The sequence below is a fragment of the Oncorhynchus nerka genome, linkage group LG8, assembly GCF_034236695.1.
Source record: "Oncorhynchus nerka isolate Pitt River linkage group LG8, Oner_Uvic_2.0, whole genome shotgun sequence".
Taxonomy (NCBI): Eukaryota; Metazoa; Chordata; class Actinopteri; order Salmoniformes; family Salmonidae; genus Oncorhynchus; species Oncorhynchus nerka.
In genome coordinates this window covers 15,568,480-15,584,511 of record NC_088403.1, presented here as the reverse complement: position 1 = coordinate 15,584,511, position 16,032 = coordinate 15,568,480, and the positions used below count along the sequence as shown (strand labels likewise).

General features: G+C 44.9%; 1 protein-coding gene and 1 long non-coding RNA gene across 2 annotated transcripts in view; both read right to left on the bottom strand.

The window, feature by feature from the left end:
• Window positions 1–16,032, bottom strand: part of LOC135572869 (nucleosome assembly protein 1-like 1) — a 35,283-nt gene that overhangs the window by 13,730 nt on the left and 5,521 nt on the right. The gene's annotated exons all lie outside the window — the stretch shown is intronic.
• On the bottom strand, window positions 2,384–4,026 carry LOC135572759 (uncharacterized). Its single transcript, XR_010464469.1, has 2 exons — window positions 3,808–4,026; window positions 2,384–3,065 (listed from the first exon to the last, which is right to left on the bottom strand). It is a non-coding gene; the product is annotated as an uncharacterized LOC135572759 (long non-coding RNA).

Genomic DNA, 16,032 nt, shown 5'->3' with positions numbered 1-16,032 from the left:
TACATTGTATTTTTTAGATCCACATTGGGTTTTTAGGGAATCTTGAGAAGGCTAGATTTACACCGCCAATAAGTAAATATAAAATGAGACAATATGTGTTTAATCAGTGCAGAAATGAGGAGAGCTCTTTAAAAAAACTGTGTTGGCAATAACCAACATTATCCTTACTAAGAACTAAGTACTGAGTGTACTGAAAACATCACTGCAATAACCTACATTATCCTTATTAAGAACTAAGTACTGAGTGTACTGAAAACATCACTGCAATAACCTACATTATCCTTACTAAGAACTAAGTACTGAGTGTACTGAAAACATCACTGCAATAACCTACACATATCCTTACTAAGAACTAAGTACTGAGTGTACTGAAAACATCACTGCAGCTCATATGACAATCAATATTTATCTAGGCGCCAATCTTTGTTGAGAGTCATGTGAATGACATTCCAGACCTAACAAACCAATTAAAGTGAGAAAGTAGAGTGGGAGAGGGCAGAAGGGCTGGGGGGAGGGGTTGGGACTGGGTGGGAGGGAAGAAGGGCTGGGGGAGGGGCTGGGACTGGGTGGGAGGGAGGGAGGAGGGAGGGAGGGAGGGAAGAAGGGCTGGGTGGAGTGGCTGTGTGAGAGGGGCTGGAGCTGGGTGAGAGGGAAGAAGGGATGGGGGAGGGGCTGGGTGAGAGGGAGGGAAGAAAGGCTGGGACTGGGGGAGGGAAGAAGGGCTGGGGGGGGGGCTGGGACTGGGTGGGAGGGAAGAAGGGCTGGGGGAGTGGCTGTGTGAGAGGGGCTGGAGCTGGGTGGGAGGGGAGAAAGGCTGGGGGGAGGGGCTGGGTGAGAGGGGAGAAGTGCTGGGGGAGGGGCTGGGTGAGAGGAGCTGGGTGCGAGGGGAGAAAGGCTGGGGGAGGGGCTGGGTGAGAGGGGATGGGGCTGGTTGGGAAGGGCGAAAGGCTTGGGGTGGTTGGATGGATGGGGCTGGGGATGGGTAGGAGGGGCAGGGGGGTGTGGTGAAGGGCTGGGGCTGGGTGGGCAGAGGAGCAGTGTAAGGTGAAGTTGCCCCTTAACGCTGATCTTGGGTCAGTTTGGCATTTTCTCCACCAATGCTTGTGGTTAGGATTGGGGAGGCTAAGCTGATCCTAGATCTGTACCTAGATTAAACCTCACCTCTGAACCAGAGGTAGGTGAGCCAACTTGGAGTCAGCCAACTGTTTGTGCTTGGAGTCAGCCAACTGTTTGTTGCTACCCAGACTTTTTAATTTTACCCAAGCTTCCCTAGTAGGGAGGAGGGTGGTATAGAGGGGAACTGTGGAATCCCAACCAAGTGCAGTGAGAGACCAAGAGCGGCCCATCGACACTCTCTTGTCTGTCAACATGACTTTATCCTCGGTGAACTCCAGCACCTGGCCCAGCCAGCGGCCACAGTGCTCAGGTGGTGTCAGCACACCATCAGAGGACGCCTGTCACAACTGGAGGCCTGCAGGGTGGATGGTGGGTGTCTTACAGTGTCCCAGCCTAGCACCTCCTTCATGGCTTGATGTGGCTTTGAGCAGTCAAGAGGGCATGTGTGCGGTTAGTGCCGAGTGGTGCGGTTATAGAGTCGTCTCCTTTTGGCAGCCCCCTCACACCAACATGCCATGCGGATGAGTAGAAATGGCACTGTCATCCACATTTTTCACCCCTGTAGTATAAATGAGTTCGCTTAACCAAGAGAGGCAGGGAGACACGTGTGTTGTCGCGCCACGGATGGCAGTTTGTCTCAGTCTGAAGGCTGACGGTGAAATATTATTCTCAGAACAGCAACAGCTTCTAGATTTAGCCCAGGAAATAGGGGTGAGAAGTTCACTGGCTGTTGAAGGGTTGAGACAGGCAACACTACACACAGCTATTGAACACACATCTGCTGGTGATTTAAACGGCACATTTTCTCCCCGCAAGCTGTTTCTATACGCTACAGAGCAGGAACTCACACGAGGTGCTGTTCATTTGAAATGGAATGTATATTTCAGAAGTATGAAAATAGCTCTCACATCAAAATAAAACCCCAACTGAATAACAGTAACTTTGTCCAAAAAAAGGACCCATGTGTTAACGTGAGGACACACTGACACACCACTCAACAGTCAGTCTCAGCATAGCTTCCTCAGGAAAGACGGTGATGAACGTTTAGCCTAATGACTTGCTCTTGGCAAAACTGGTTGAAATGATGTATTTTCAACCAGTTTTGCTCACTAGGATACCTTTCTATCAGTTGCCACTGAAAACAACTGCAGTTTCTAATCTGTACAGATTTAAGCCTCCCAAAAGAATATGCAGTGTTGACACATGTTGCTTCCTAAAGTCGAACCGTATTCCATAGTTGTAATGCAGATGTAACATGGGCGCCATATCTGGCACGAGGATAATCACAAAAAGTGAGATTTATGGAGAAATCAAACAAATAAAAGATTTGTCAACATTTCCTTCATCATTGAAGCATCCTGCCATTTTTACAGTCAACTACACTTGGGAGGAAAATGCAACTATACCGTATGAGTCTTTGGTTCAATAAAAGAATGAGGATGTGTATCATGGCATGTTTGTACAATAGGATGTGCTACTCACAACTCTATAAATAATAGAAGTGAAAGGACTAGTAGATCCTTAAAGGTGTAACACAATCAACCATCCCACCAGGATCACAACGATACTGAGGCTTAGGAATCTCCAAGCATAGCTTTCAGTTTCAACTCCAGCAACAACCACACTGTACATTAGTCAATGACACTGTTAAGATAAAAACATATATACACAATGTAATAAATAAGAAGGGGTGGCAGAGAATCGCCCGTTAGAATACCGCTGTTTTCACTCGTGCTGTAGCAGAGGCCTAAGCTTTGTCCATCAGTGTCCATCTTTCTCAAATAAAGAGTCTCTAATGAAAAATAGGACTGGGAAAAGACTGCTGCTGTTGTCCAGACCGAACAACAGTTAAATTAAGAGATGTTTTCTGCGGGGTGTGACGCTCCTTTTGTGAGGCCGTGCAGATGCAGCCGGAGTCCATCGATCCCTCCTCTGAATGTCCAATTAACCTGCGGATACAATAAATTAGACCATCTCAGAGGTGGCAGTGCATGACACGAGGAGAAGAGGAACCTCTGTAGGCTACACCTGAACATAAATAGCGTTTCTTGAGCTGCGTTTAAACACGCAGCCCTATTCTGATATTTTGCCCAATTAATGGGAAAAGATGAGAATTGGTCTGCCTGTGTAATCGCAGCCTAATGGCTCCAAAGCATGTTTAGAAGACAGTGACAGCACTGACCGTGTTTGAACCCTTACTCTAAAATTAATATAATATTAAACCATTTCATTAAATAGGAGTTATTTTTAGGCACAATTAAGTGCCGATGGTAACTGGACCATAATATGCCTACCAATAATAATGAACTGTAGCCTAATAATAGTGAATAATAAAACATTTAAACGTAATTAGGCAAAAAGTAAAGACCTATAATATTTGCAAGCTCTCTTTGTTGCATTGGCAAATGTAGTGTATTTTTTATGTAAGAGACTGTAATTGATTAGGCTACAAGCATCTGGAACAATGCATGCTTATTTAATAACAGCATCAAAGCTTCCCCTGCCGACATCGCCGCGCGTAAACCCATGTTTATGGGGTAGGTGAGCCTCATATCCTGAGCCTTGTGTCAAATATCAAACGTTGCCGGGGAATGTATAGCCAAGCAATTTCCCCGCAGAGGATGTCCACTCCTATGCGGCTAAGTAGTAATTAGTAATCAAGCCTGCTAAGACCTCTCTCGGATGTCTTACCGCACGTCGAATGCCCGAGGCGCAGGTCACGCAACGTTTGGAGAGCTCCGAATCATTTTCTGTCCCGGGAGCTGAACAACGAGGAGCTGCTGTTTCTGTCTGGTAGACTTCACCGCCAGGATGGCCTGCCTGTTTTTGTATTGCACCATCTGCAAAGTTATCTCGGCGTTCCAGCCCTCGTCCTGTGGACACCTGAAATCGATCTCCTTGCCCTCCGACATGACCTGTAGTGGCAAATCGGTTCAAATATGACACAACCAAGTTTTCAATATAGACTTTTAATACACCAGTATCATAAGCCGGAGCGGTCCTTGAACACACACTTTCCAGAGCCACTCTTCATTTTATACCCACACGCCGTGGTCATCCCCCAATGCAAATACAGTTACATCCCAATCGGGTCAGCCCAGTAACGCCCACATCTGCTTTCGGCGGGTATAATGATGACAAGAACCCCATCCTTTCCTGTGGCCTGTTTTATCTCTAGTTTTTGCTTCTTCTTCTTCACAGCTGCAGCAAACAGTCGCTTCCTTCTCCATTGAAGCCCCTCTTTCAGCACCTTGCCGCCGTTCTCCAGCATCTTGAGAAAACGCCCCTATTTCCTCAGCAAATGCAAACACTGTTCTTCTCCTTGCCCGTAGAGGTATAGGCATCGGATGCTGAAATGGTCACTGCAGTGAGTGGGTTACTATGTGCTGTGGAACTCGTGGATGTGTGCAGGGTATTTGATACTCGTGGATGTGTGTATCTAGTCAGTCGGCAGCGGTCGCTGGTGTGACTGATACGCACAGTTTGATTGGGGTTTCTCGAGCTTGTGGACTGCCCCTGAGTGACATCCAGCGGAAAGAGAACTCATGTGTCAGAGGGCCTCTCCAGCACAGTGCATGAGGATCAATGATATATTGATAGTATTTTGTAAATCAAATGGGCCTATACAATTGAATTAAGAACTCAAGGTGAGTGAATTTCTTGAGTCAAGTATACAATGCCTTCAGAAAGTTCTCCCACCCCTCAACTTATGTTGTGTTACAGCTGAATTCAAAATGGATGAAATGGATATTTTCCTCACCCATCTCCACACAATACCCCATATTGACAAAGTGAAAACATGTTTTTAGAAATTTTAGCAAATGTATTGATACATTTATTAATAATGAACTACAGAAATATTGCATTTACATAAGTATTCACACCCCCGAGTCAATACTTTGTAATGCAGAAGCACCTTTGGCAGCGATTCCAGATTTCAGTTGTCTTGGGTATGTCTGTACCAGCTTGCACATCTGGATTTGGGGATTTTCTCCCATTCTTCCTTGCAGATTTTCACAAGCTCTTGAACTAGATAGGGGTGGCACTGAACAGCAATCTTCAAGTCTTTCCACAGATTTTACAAGTCTGGGCCACTCAAGGACTTTCACATTCCTGTTCTGAAGCCTTCCAGCATTACTTTGGCTGTATGATTGTGGTCACTGTCCTGTTGGAAAGTAAATCTATACACAGTTTAAGGTGGTTTCAAGCAGGTTCTCATCAATGATTTGCCAGTCTCCAGAACCTGCCACAGAAAAGCATCCCCATAACATGATGCTGCCACCACCATGAATTCACAAGGGATGGTGTTAAAGGGTGATGAGCTGTGTCTGCTTTTCTATAGACATAGTGGTTTGCATTCAGGCCAAATGAGTTTCATTTTTTGTCTCATCTGACCACAAAATTTTGCCTTACTATCTCAGTCTTTCACATGCCTTTCTGCAAACTCCAGGCATGCTGTCATGTACCTTTTTCTCAGTAGTGGCTTCTGTATGGCTACTCTCCCAAAAAGCACAGATTGGTGAAGTGCTGTAGAGACTGTTGTCCTTTGGCAGGTTCTCCCATCTCAGATAAGGAACTCTGTCAGAGTGGTCATTGGATTTTTGGTCACCTCCCTGACCAAGGTCTTTCTTGCCCGGTTGCTCAGTTTGGTCGGGCAGCCAGCTCTAGACAGTCTGGGTAGTTCCACATTTTTTCAATTTCCTAATTATGGAGACCACTTTCCTCTTGGAAACATTCAACACTCTAGAAATTGTTTTATACTCTTCCCCAGATATATTCCTCATCACAATTCCATCTCAGAGATCTACAGACAGATCATTGGACGGCATGGTATAGTTTCTGCTCTGATGCACTGTCAACTGTGGGACCTTATATAGACAGGTGTGTTTCATGTTTCTTTCTAAATCATGTCCAAACTATTTAATTGGCCACAGGTGAACTCCAATCAAGTTGTGGTGACATCTCAAGGATGATCAAAGGAAATCGGATGCATCTGAGCTCAATTTAATGGCATAGCAAAGGAGCGTGAATACTTATGTAAATTCAATATTTCTGTATTTCATTTTCAAACCATTTGCAAACATTTCTACAGACATGTTTTCACTTTGTCATTATGGGATATTGTGTAGATGGGTGAGAGAAACTATTTAATCTACTTTTAATTCAGGCTAACAGGACATGTGGAATAAGCCAAGTGGTATGAATACTTTCTGAAGGCAGGAAGTAGCATAATGTATTTGTGACATGTTTCATACAATCTGAAGAACGCTTGGCTCTCACCTCTCCACGAGAATACAATCTGTAGAACACTTGGCTCTCACCTCTCCACGAGAATACAATATGTAGAACGCTTGGCTCTCACCTCTCCACGAGAAAACAATCTGTAGAACGCTTGGCTCTCACCTCTCCACGAGAATACAATCTGTAGAACGCTTGGCTCTCACCTCTCCACGAGAAAACAATCTGTAGAACGCTTGAACGCTCTCACCTCTCCACGAGAATACAATCTGTAGAACGCTTGGCTCTCACCTCCACGAGAATACAATCTAACTTGGCTCTCTCCACGAGAAAACAATCTGTAGAACGCTTGGCTCTCACCTCTCCACGAGAATACAATCTGTAGAACGCTTGGCTCTCACCTCTCCACGAGAATACAATCTGTAGAACGCTTGGCTCTCACCTCTCCACGAGAATACAATCTGTAGAACGCTTGGCTCTCACCTCGAGAATCGTAGAACACGAGAATACAATCTGTAGAACGCTTGGCACGAGAAAACAATCTGTAGAACGCTTGGCTCTCACCTCTGAAATACAATCTGTAGAACGCTTGGCTCTCACCTCTCCACGAGAAAACAATCTGTAGAACTTGGCTCTCACCTCTGAAACTCTGTAGAACCTCTCCACGAGAATACAATCTGTAGAACGCTTGGCTCTCTGTCACCTCTACTCTCCACGAGAAAGCACACAATTGGTGAAGCTTGGTGCTTGGCTCTCCTCCTTCTGAGAATACAATCGGATGTAGAACTCTGTCAGAGTGGCTTGGCTCACCTCCACCTCTCTTGCCCGGTTGCTCAGTTTGGTCGGGCACAATCTGGTAGTTCCACATTTTTTAGCTATGGCTGTAAATCACCTGGAAACATTCAACACTCTAGAAATTGTTTTATACAATCTTCACCTCCCAGACGCTTATATTCCCTCAGTCAAAACAATCTGTCAGAAAGATCCTCATTCTCAACTTATGTTGTGCTCTACAGCTGAATCTGTGGGACCTTATATAATGGTGTGTTTCATGTTTCTTCTAAATCATCTCCAACACTTGTCTACCCCATAGGTAACCTCACCTCAATCAAGTTGTGGCAGACATCTTGATGATCAAAGGAATCTGGATGCATCTGAGCTCACCTTAATGTCAATAGCAACCATGCGTGAATACTTGCATTCTAAATTCAATATTTCTGTAAGAACACTTGGCCATTTTCAAACAATCATTTGCAAACATTTTGACATGCAGAAGCACTCTTTGTCATTATGGCAGCGATTCCAGAGAAACTATTTAATCTACTTTTATGTCAGGCTAACAGGACATGTGAATCTGTAGAACATGAATATCTGAAGAAAACAATCTTAAAGTATTTGTTGTCCTCTCATACAATCTGCAGAACGTTGGTTTCTCACCTCTCCACGAATACAATCTGTCAGAACGCTGGTCAGCTCTCACCTCCACGAGAAAACAATCTGTAGAACGCTTGGCTCTCACCTCTCCACGAGAATACTGGCTTCTTGCCCGAACGTTGGCTCTCACCTCTCAGAAAATCTTAGAACGCTTGGCTCTCACCTCTCCACAGCCTTGTAGAACGCTTTTGGCAGTTCTCACAGAAAAATCTGTAGAAGTTCTAACTTTTTCAAACCTCTCCTAAGAGAAAACAATTATGAACGAGCTCTCACCTCCACGAAACAATCTGTCTCTCACCTCCACGAGAAACAATCTGTAGAACGCTTGGCTCTCACTCTACGAAAACAATCTGTTTACCTCTCCACGAATCACCCAGAAATCGCTTGGCTCTCACCTCTCTCCACGAGAAAACAATTCAATCTGTAGAACGCTTGGTTTCACCTCTTTGCACGAATAAAATCTGTAGAACGCTTGGCTCTCACCTCTCCACGAGATCTTAGAACGCGGCTCTCACCTCTCCACGAGAATATCTGTAGAACGCTTGGCTCTCAACCTCTCCACGAAAACAATCTGTAGAACGCTTGGCTCTGCACTGAATACAACTGTAGAACGGTTGGCTCTCACCTCTCCTGAGAATATCTGACAGAACGCTTGGCTCTTTCACGAGAATGCTTTTCTTTCACGAGAAAACAATCTGTCCAGAACGCTTGGCTCTAACCTTGAAACACAGGTGAACTCCAATCAAATCTGTGGTGCACGAAAACAATCTGTAGAACACTTGGATCACCTCTCCAGGAAATCAGAACGCTTGGCTCACCTCTCCACGAGAAACAATCTGTAGAACGCTTGGCTCTCACTAGCAAAGAGAGCTTGGCTCGTAGAACGCTGGCTACCTCTCCACGAGATTGTAAACGCTTGGCTCTCAATCCACGAGAATACAATCTGGAGAATTTCATTTTCCACGAGAAAACAATCTGCAGAACGCTTGGCTCTCACCCCTCTGCACGAGAATACATGTAGAACGCTTGGCTCTCACCTCTCCACGAGAATACAATCTGTAGGAACGCTTGGCTCTCACTTGGCTCACGAGAATACAATCTGTAGAACGCTTGGCTTTCACCTCTGCACGAAAACTATTCCAGAACGCTTTTGGTTTCACCTCCACGAGAAAACAATCTGTAGAACGCTTGGCTCTCACCTCTCCACGAATACAATCTGTAGAAATGCTCTCACCCTCCACGAGAATACAATCTGTAGAACGCTTGGCTCTCACCTCTCCACTAGAATACAATCTGTAGAACGCTAGCTCTCATGAATACAATCTGTAGAACATGTTTCACCTCTCCACGAATACAATCTGTAGAACGCTTGGCTCTCACGAAAACAATCTGTATGAAACTTGGGTTCTCCACGAGAATACAATCTGTAGAACGCTTGGCTCTCACCTCTCCTCCAGAACGCTTGGCTCTCACCTCTCCACGAAAAAACAATCTGTAGAACGCTGGCTCTAACCTCTCCACAGAAAACAATCTGTAAGAACGCTTGGCTCTAACTCCTCTCTCCACGAGAAAACAATCTGTAGAACGCTTGGCTCTCACCTCTCCAATGAGAATACAATCTGTAGAACGCTAAAACCTCACACGAAAACAACCCAGAACACTTGGCTCTCACCTCTCCACGAGAATACAATCTGTAGAACGCTCACCTGGAAAACTCTAGAACGCTTTCTCACCGAGAATACACCAGAACGCTTGGCTCACCTCTTGGAATACTCTGTAGAACGCTTGGCTCTCACCTCTCCACGCTCTCAGAATACAATCTGTAGAACGCTTGGCTCTCACCTCTCCACGAGAAAACAATCTGTAGAACGCTTGGCTCTCACCTCTGCACGAGAATACAATCTGTAGAACGTTTGGCTCTCACCTGCTCTCCACGAGAATACAATCTGTAGAACGCTATTCTCACCTCCTCACGGAATACTCTGTAGAACCTCTCCACGAGAAACAATCTGTAGAACGCTTGGCTCTAACCTTCCACGAAAACAATCTGTAGAACGCTTGGCTCACCGAGAAAACAACAATCTGTAGAACGCTTGGCTCTCACCTCTCGAAGAGAAACAATCTGTAGAACACTTGGCTCTCACCTCTCCACGAGAATGGCTCTCACCTGTAGAACGCTTGGCTCTCACCTCTCCACGAGAAAACCTGAGAACGCTGGCTCTCACTCTGCGAGAATACAATCAGTAGAACGCTCACCTCTGTAGAACGCTTGGCTCTCACCTCCACGAGAATACAATCTGTAGCTTGGCTCTCACCTCTCCACGAGAAAACAATCTGGCTCCACGCTTGCTCTCACCTCTGCAGAAACAATCTGTAGAACGCTTGGCTCTCACCACCTCCACGAGAATGAGAAAACAATCTGTAGAACGCTTGGCTCTCACCTCCACGAGAATACAATCTGTAGAACGCTCACCTGGCTCTCACCTCTCCACGAGAATACACTCTGTAGAACGCTGTAAAGCTTTCTCACCTTCCACGAGAAAACAATCTGTAGAACGCTTGGCTCTCACTCCACGAGAAAACAATCTGTAGAACGCTGGCTCTCACCTCTCCACGAGAAAACAATCTGTAGAACGCTTGGCTCTCACCTCTCCACGAGAATACAATCTGTAGAACGCGCTTTCTACCTTCCACGAGAATACAATCTGTAGAACGCTTGGCTCTCACCTCTCCACGAGAAAACAATCTGTAGAACGCTTGGCTCTCACCTCTCCACGAGAATACAGAAAAACAATCTGTAGAACGCTTCACCTCTCCACGAGAATACAACCTCTCCACGAGAAAACAATCTGTAGAACGCTTGGCTCTCACCTCTCCACGAGAATACAATCTGTAGAACACTTGGCTCTCACCTCTCCACGAGAAAACAATCTGTAGAACGCTTGGCTCGAGAAAACCTCTCCACGAAAACAATCTGTAGAACGCTTGGCTCTCACCTCTCCACGAGAAAACAATCTGTAGAACGCTTGGCTCTCACCTCTCCACGAGAAAACAATCTGTAGAACGCTTGGCTCTCACCTCTCCACGAGAAAACAATCTGTAGAACGCTTTGGCTCTCACCTCTCCACGAGAAAAACAATCTGTAGAACGCTTGGCTCTCACCTCTCCACGAGAAAACAATAGAACGCTTGGCTCACCTCTCCACGAGAAAACTCTCCGGGCAGAATACAAAAATAACCCAGAAATGTTCCACTCACAAAACGCTGATTTCTCTCAAATGTTGTGAACAAATTTGTTTACATCCCTGCTAATGAACATTTCTCCTTTGCCAAGAAAATAAATCCACCTGACAGGTGTAGCATATCAAGAAGCTGATTAAACGGCATGATCAGCACCTTGTGCTGGGGCAATAAAAGGCCCCCAAATGTGCAGTTCTGTCACACAGCCACAGATGCCTCAAGTTGAGGGAGCGTGCAATTGTCATGCTGACTGCATGAATGTCCAACAGAGCTGTTGCCAGAGAACTGAATGTCCATTTCTCTACCATAAGCCGCCTCCGTTGTCATTTTACAGAATTTGGCAGTACGTCCAACTGGCCTCACAGACGTTGTGTAACCACATCAGCCCAGGACCTGCACATCCGGCTTCTTCACCTGCGGGATCGTCTGAGGGAAAGGGGTGCTGAGGAGTATTTATGTCTGTAATAAATCCCCTTTGTGGGGGAGAACTCAGATTGTCTCACCAGTGGGTGGTCCAATACCCCCCCCCCCCCAGGCCCACCCATGGCTGCACCGTTGCCCAGTCATGTGAGATCCATAGATTAGGGCCTAATGACTATTTCAATTTACTGATTTCCTATGAACTCTGTAGAATTGTTGCTTTTCTATTTTTGTTCAATATACACAGAGTATATGAAACATTAACACCTGCTCTTTCCATGACAGACTGACCAGATAAAAGCTATGATCCCTTATTGATGTCACTTAAATCAGTGTAGATTAAGGGGGGGACACGGGTAAAAAGATTAAGCCTTGAGACATTGTGTGAATGTGTAAGACAAAATATTTAACTGCCTTTCAACGGGCTATGGTAGTAGGTGCACTAGTTTGAGTGTCAACTGCAACGCTGCTGGGTTCTTCACTCAGTTTCCAGTGTACCAATGGTCGAATTTTAATAGATTTAATAGAGAACTTGTAAGCATCAGTCCACTACACCTACTGTAGTCTGTACATATGACAAATGAACTGGTCACCTCAATGAGCTACACAAATATTAGAGCTCAGTGTTTAAATATCAAGCAGCTCATGTTGGAGACACTGCAGACACAAGGAACAAACGCAAAACACGTTTAACCAATTTATTCATGAATATACATACAGTTATTGAGTACATTTAGTATTTGTAGCATAGCATTTAGCTTTGACAACAGCTGCTCAAGGAGTCAGAATCCAGTCGTCCCTAGAACAGTCCAGACGTAATCTACTGACTGCAGCAGTACTCTCTAGAGCTCCACTAGAGGCAGCAGCGAGGGCACCACCACCCAACATACACCGACATGACTGTTTCCACTAAAGGACAAGGTGGGTGGGTTTAAGCTACTTCCTTTTATTTCCATTCCCTGACTAAGTATTGCTCTTACATGCTTCAGTGTGACCTGCTGGGTGGGGTTGGCTACAGAGGGCAGTCAGACAGGACTTCTACCAGAACTCTTTGCCACCTTTCCTTCACAGTGATAAATTAGCCGTATGCTCAGGGACCAGACCGGCACGAGCTTAACCTCGAGAGTTACAAGGCTCAAAAGCCACAACCACATGCCAACATAAGCCTGAATTTGGTCGTTTTCTTCCTCCGAAGGGAACCCGTTGCGAACCTATTGCTATCAGAGTACACAAGTCAAGTGGGATTCCCAAATTAAAGAGTAATGCACTTGGGAGAATCATGTATTACAGGGAAATGTTTCATGGCGCAGGAGAAAGCCCATAGGGCATCGTCAGGGCGCTGTATGACACGGCCACCTCCAAAGTACTGCTCACTTCGCTTTGCACAAGGGCTACTGGACCGACAGCCAACCATAGAGGACACCACTGATACATGACTAAGTAGTACAAAGTGCTATAGAGAAAGACAAGTAAACTGTAGGCCTAACAAGAGCCTGAAGCAGATTGGGCATGGGGTGCCCCCTGCTGGCGAAACCTTGGAACTGTCCCTCGTCAAATCATCTGGAATGTTAAGGAGTGACTGGACAAGACCAAGCTGCATGTTGGAGGAAAAACATTCCCTTAACGCAAATTAAAATTCAGAAAGAACAGTAAGTATTTTATAGAAACCAATAAGTTGCAGACTCGGCTCATTAAATTTAGCAGCTAACACATGGTTCTGTTTCTTTAACAAATCAGACCATGTAGTCGAGGTAATATTCATCCCAAGAGAGCATTCAAAACATCCAATGCCTGTCAGCCTGCAAACTGGAATGTTTTAGATTGACAACTTGATTCAGCCCAAACAAGTGGCCAATAACCACTTTCCTTGCTCTAAATGGCATGCTTGAGTGACCGAATGTGCACAGCGATTCAAAGCTTTTCATTAGCCATGACTAAATGCAGTGTTTTGCTCTGACCGTGCTCGAGGCCCAGCCCACTAATACAATGACAACGAATTCCAACTCACAACCTGAACTGACCGGGAACTTTGGTAGCGCGAGGGAAAAGGAATAGGTTGACTTTCTCATCACCTGCCTCAATGCAGTCTAACCACAGCTGTTGTCCAAGAGCAATACAACAAAAACTTCACAAGAACCCAAACTAGTTTAGCAGTGAGAGAAACAAGATCATGCTTTCAGGGAGTTTGTGGCATTCTAACTATTTGTACAGGGGGGGGGGGTCTAGTAAAATACTATGCATATCGAGCCACTGCTCACATTATATTAGGAGGTTTTTGTAACAAAAATCTTGAAACCCTTTATTTTTTATTTCTACCAAGAAAAATACAAAACATTATAAGGCGTAAGTAAGTGTTTTATTTGAGAAGCTGTTACAGTGCAGTTGATCCTCAAAGCCACAGCCTTCACTGCTGCTTGCACTCAGCTGGGGGATTTGCATCCTTCTGCAAGAGACCAAAAGAGAGGACGTTAGAGCTGAACTGAGATCCGAACATAACACACTAATCACCCTCACACACACACACGTTTATGCTTCAGACATTTTTCTACATCCATTTGAGACAAACATTGACAGGGCAATGTCATCCTGGAACTTAGGCTAGAGATTCCTGAACAGTGACCCAATAACAATCCATACTAGTATGTTCTTACAGTATGCCACTGGAGAAAAGGCAATGTGCGTTGGTATCAGACCAGTGTTGGGGGGGGTACTACCCATACCACCCAAATTCAAGGTCCAAGACACCAATGGAGATGGGAATGTGGAGGTGAATATTCAAAATTTAAATATTAAACTTTAAAATGTATAATAACTACTTTGAGAGCCTTCACTACTGCTGCATAGAACCTCCATAGTGTAGATGCACTAACCCGTAGTGCTCATAACAGTGATAGGGGGGGGGGTGCACCACTGATGTCCTACAGACGCCTTTCTTTCACAGGGGAGGACAACTAATGAAGTCTATTGGCAGCAATGCAGTGAGGGCCATAAACAGACCTACAGGGGTCAACAGCTCTCCAGGACAGAGGGGTGAAGCTGAACTTCAACTCTAGTCAAACTTTCACTTAGTCGTGCATCGATGTCAGTGGGAGACCAAGTGAAAATACAACTGAAGTAGAAGTTTGGATTCACCCCACGCAGACAATTCAGGCATGTCCAATGGGAGAAAGACAATTAACAAGCATCCTTCCAGATGTAGACTAGTCTCTGGAGTACAAAAGTGAAGAATGAGAGAATGAACAGAGCGATGGCTTAAGACTCAAAAACATAAAAATCCACAAGACAGGTGTGGCAAACGATCTATTCTTCTCCAAACAAATGTAAATATTGGTGTCACAAAATATTTTGTACAAAGACAAATAGGGTCAAATTGGAGGAAAGTTTAACTAGCTTCAACATACAGAAGAGAACTCAAACGCATCACCCACTACAGTTAAAGGGAAAAAGAAAAAAGCCACTATGTTAGTTGTAAGTGCAGGTGGAAGGGGGGGTGTAAGGAGATTGAGGAATGGAGGTGTCAAAATGAAAAGGTGCAGGAGGGAGGCGGGGTGCGGTAAGCTGACAATTCACAAGCTGTACCTACCAGGAGAGGGTTATTTTCTACAGACATCACTTAAACCTAGTGAGGAAACATTTAAAGAGTATAGCTGACAAAAGGTGCCAAGTGATTGGAGATGAACATTAATGAATTAAAGGCAAAAAATAGGCAGAATACAGAATTCAAGAGGCTTTATACAGCAAAGAGAAGTACTGTTCCCATTCACCCAAACAAAATCAAATAAAGCTTTGGCATGCAGAGCTATGAAACTAAAAGTCAAAACCTGAATAGATTTAGTATCCGATTCCAATTTCCATGCAGTCTCAGTTTAGCAAGGATGTAGAAACATGCTTTCAAGGCATTCCATTGAAAAGAAAACGTGGGAAAACACATTCCCCATGACCAGACGCTCACAAAAGGGTATTTGATTAAGTTCTTGAAGTGATATTTTGAGACCATTTCGAAATACCACTCTTTACTATCACTCATTCTAGAAGTTTCCAGGACACAGAATGAGACGAGTCCTGGACTAACGCCTCGATCACACCGATAGAGTCATTGAGCAAAATGTTATGCAGCATCATTTTGATGTGTAACAAAAGTTCAACATTCACCTTCTGCTACCAGTTCTGTCAAGCCATCTAACATACATTCCACAAATCCAACGTATCCAACACACAGAAAGCACTGCAACAGTGCTGCAAGGCCAATGCAGCGTGCCACTGGAAATAAAATGTACTTTGGTGTACCAAAACACAAATGTAGACTGCGTTATAGTCCAGGACAAGGCTTAATGTGTGTCTGGAAATCCAGCCCTTACACTAGAGGCAAGGGGACAGGGAAACGGTTCCGAAGGCTGTGTGTTCTGAGGCGACGTGGGATGCAGTAGTATATAGACAGAAAAATCCATCATGGCGGCTGGTGTTCATGATGCATTTGGAGTAGCGGTACACATTCAATTCTGTATGTTGAAATCTGATACTTCTGATCATTGGTCTCACATTAGGTCATGACAACATCAACAGTAAGCTCTCCTACCCACCTTGG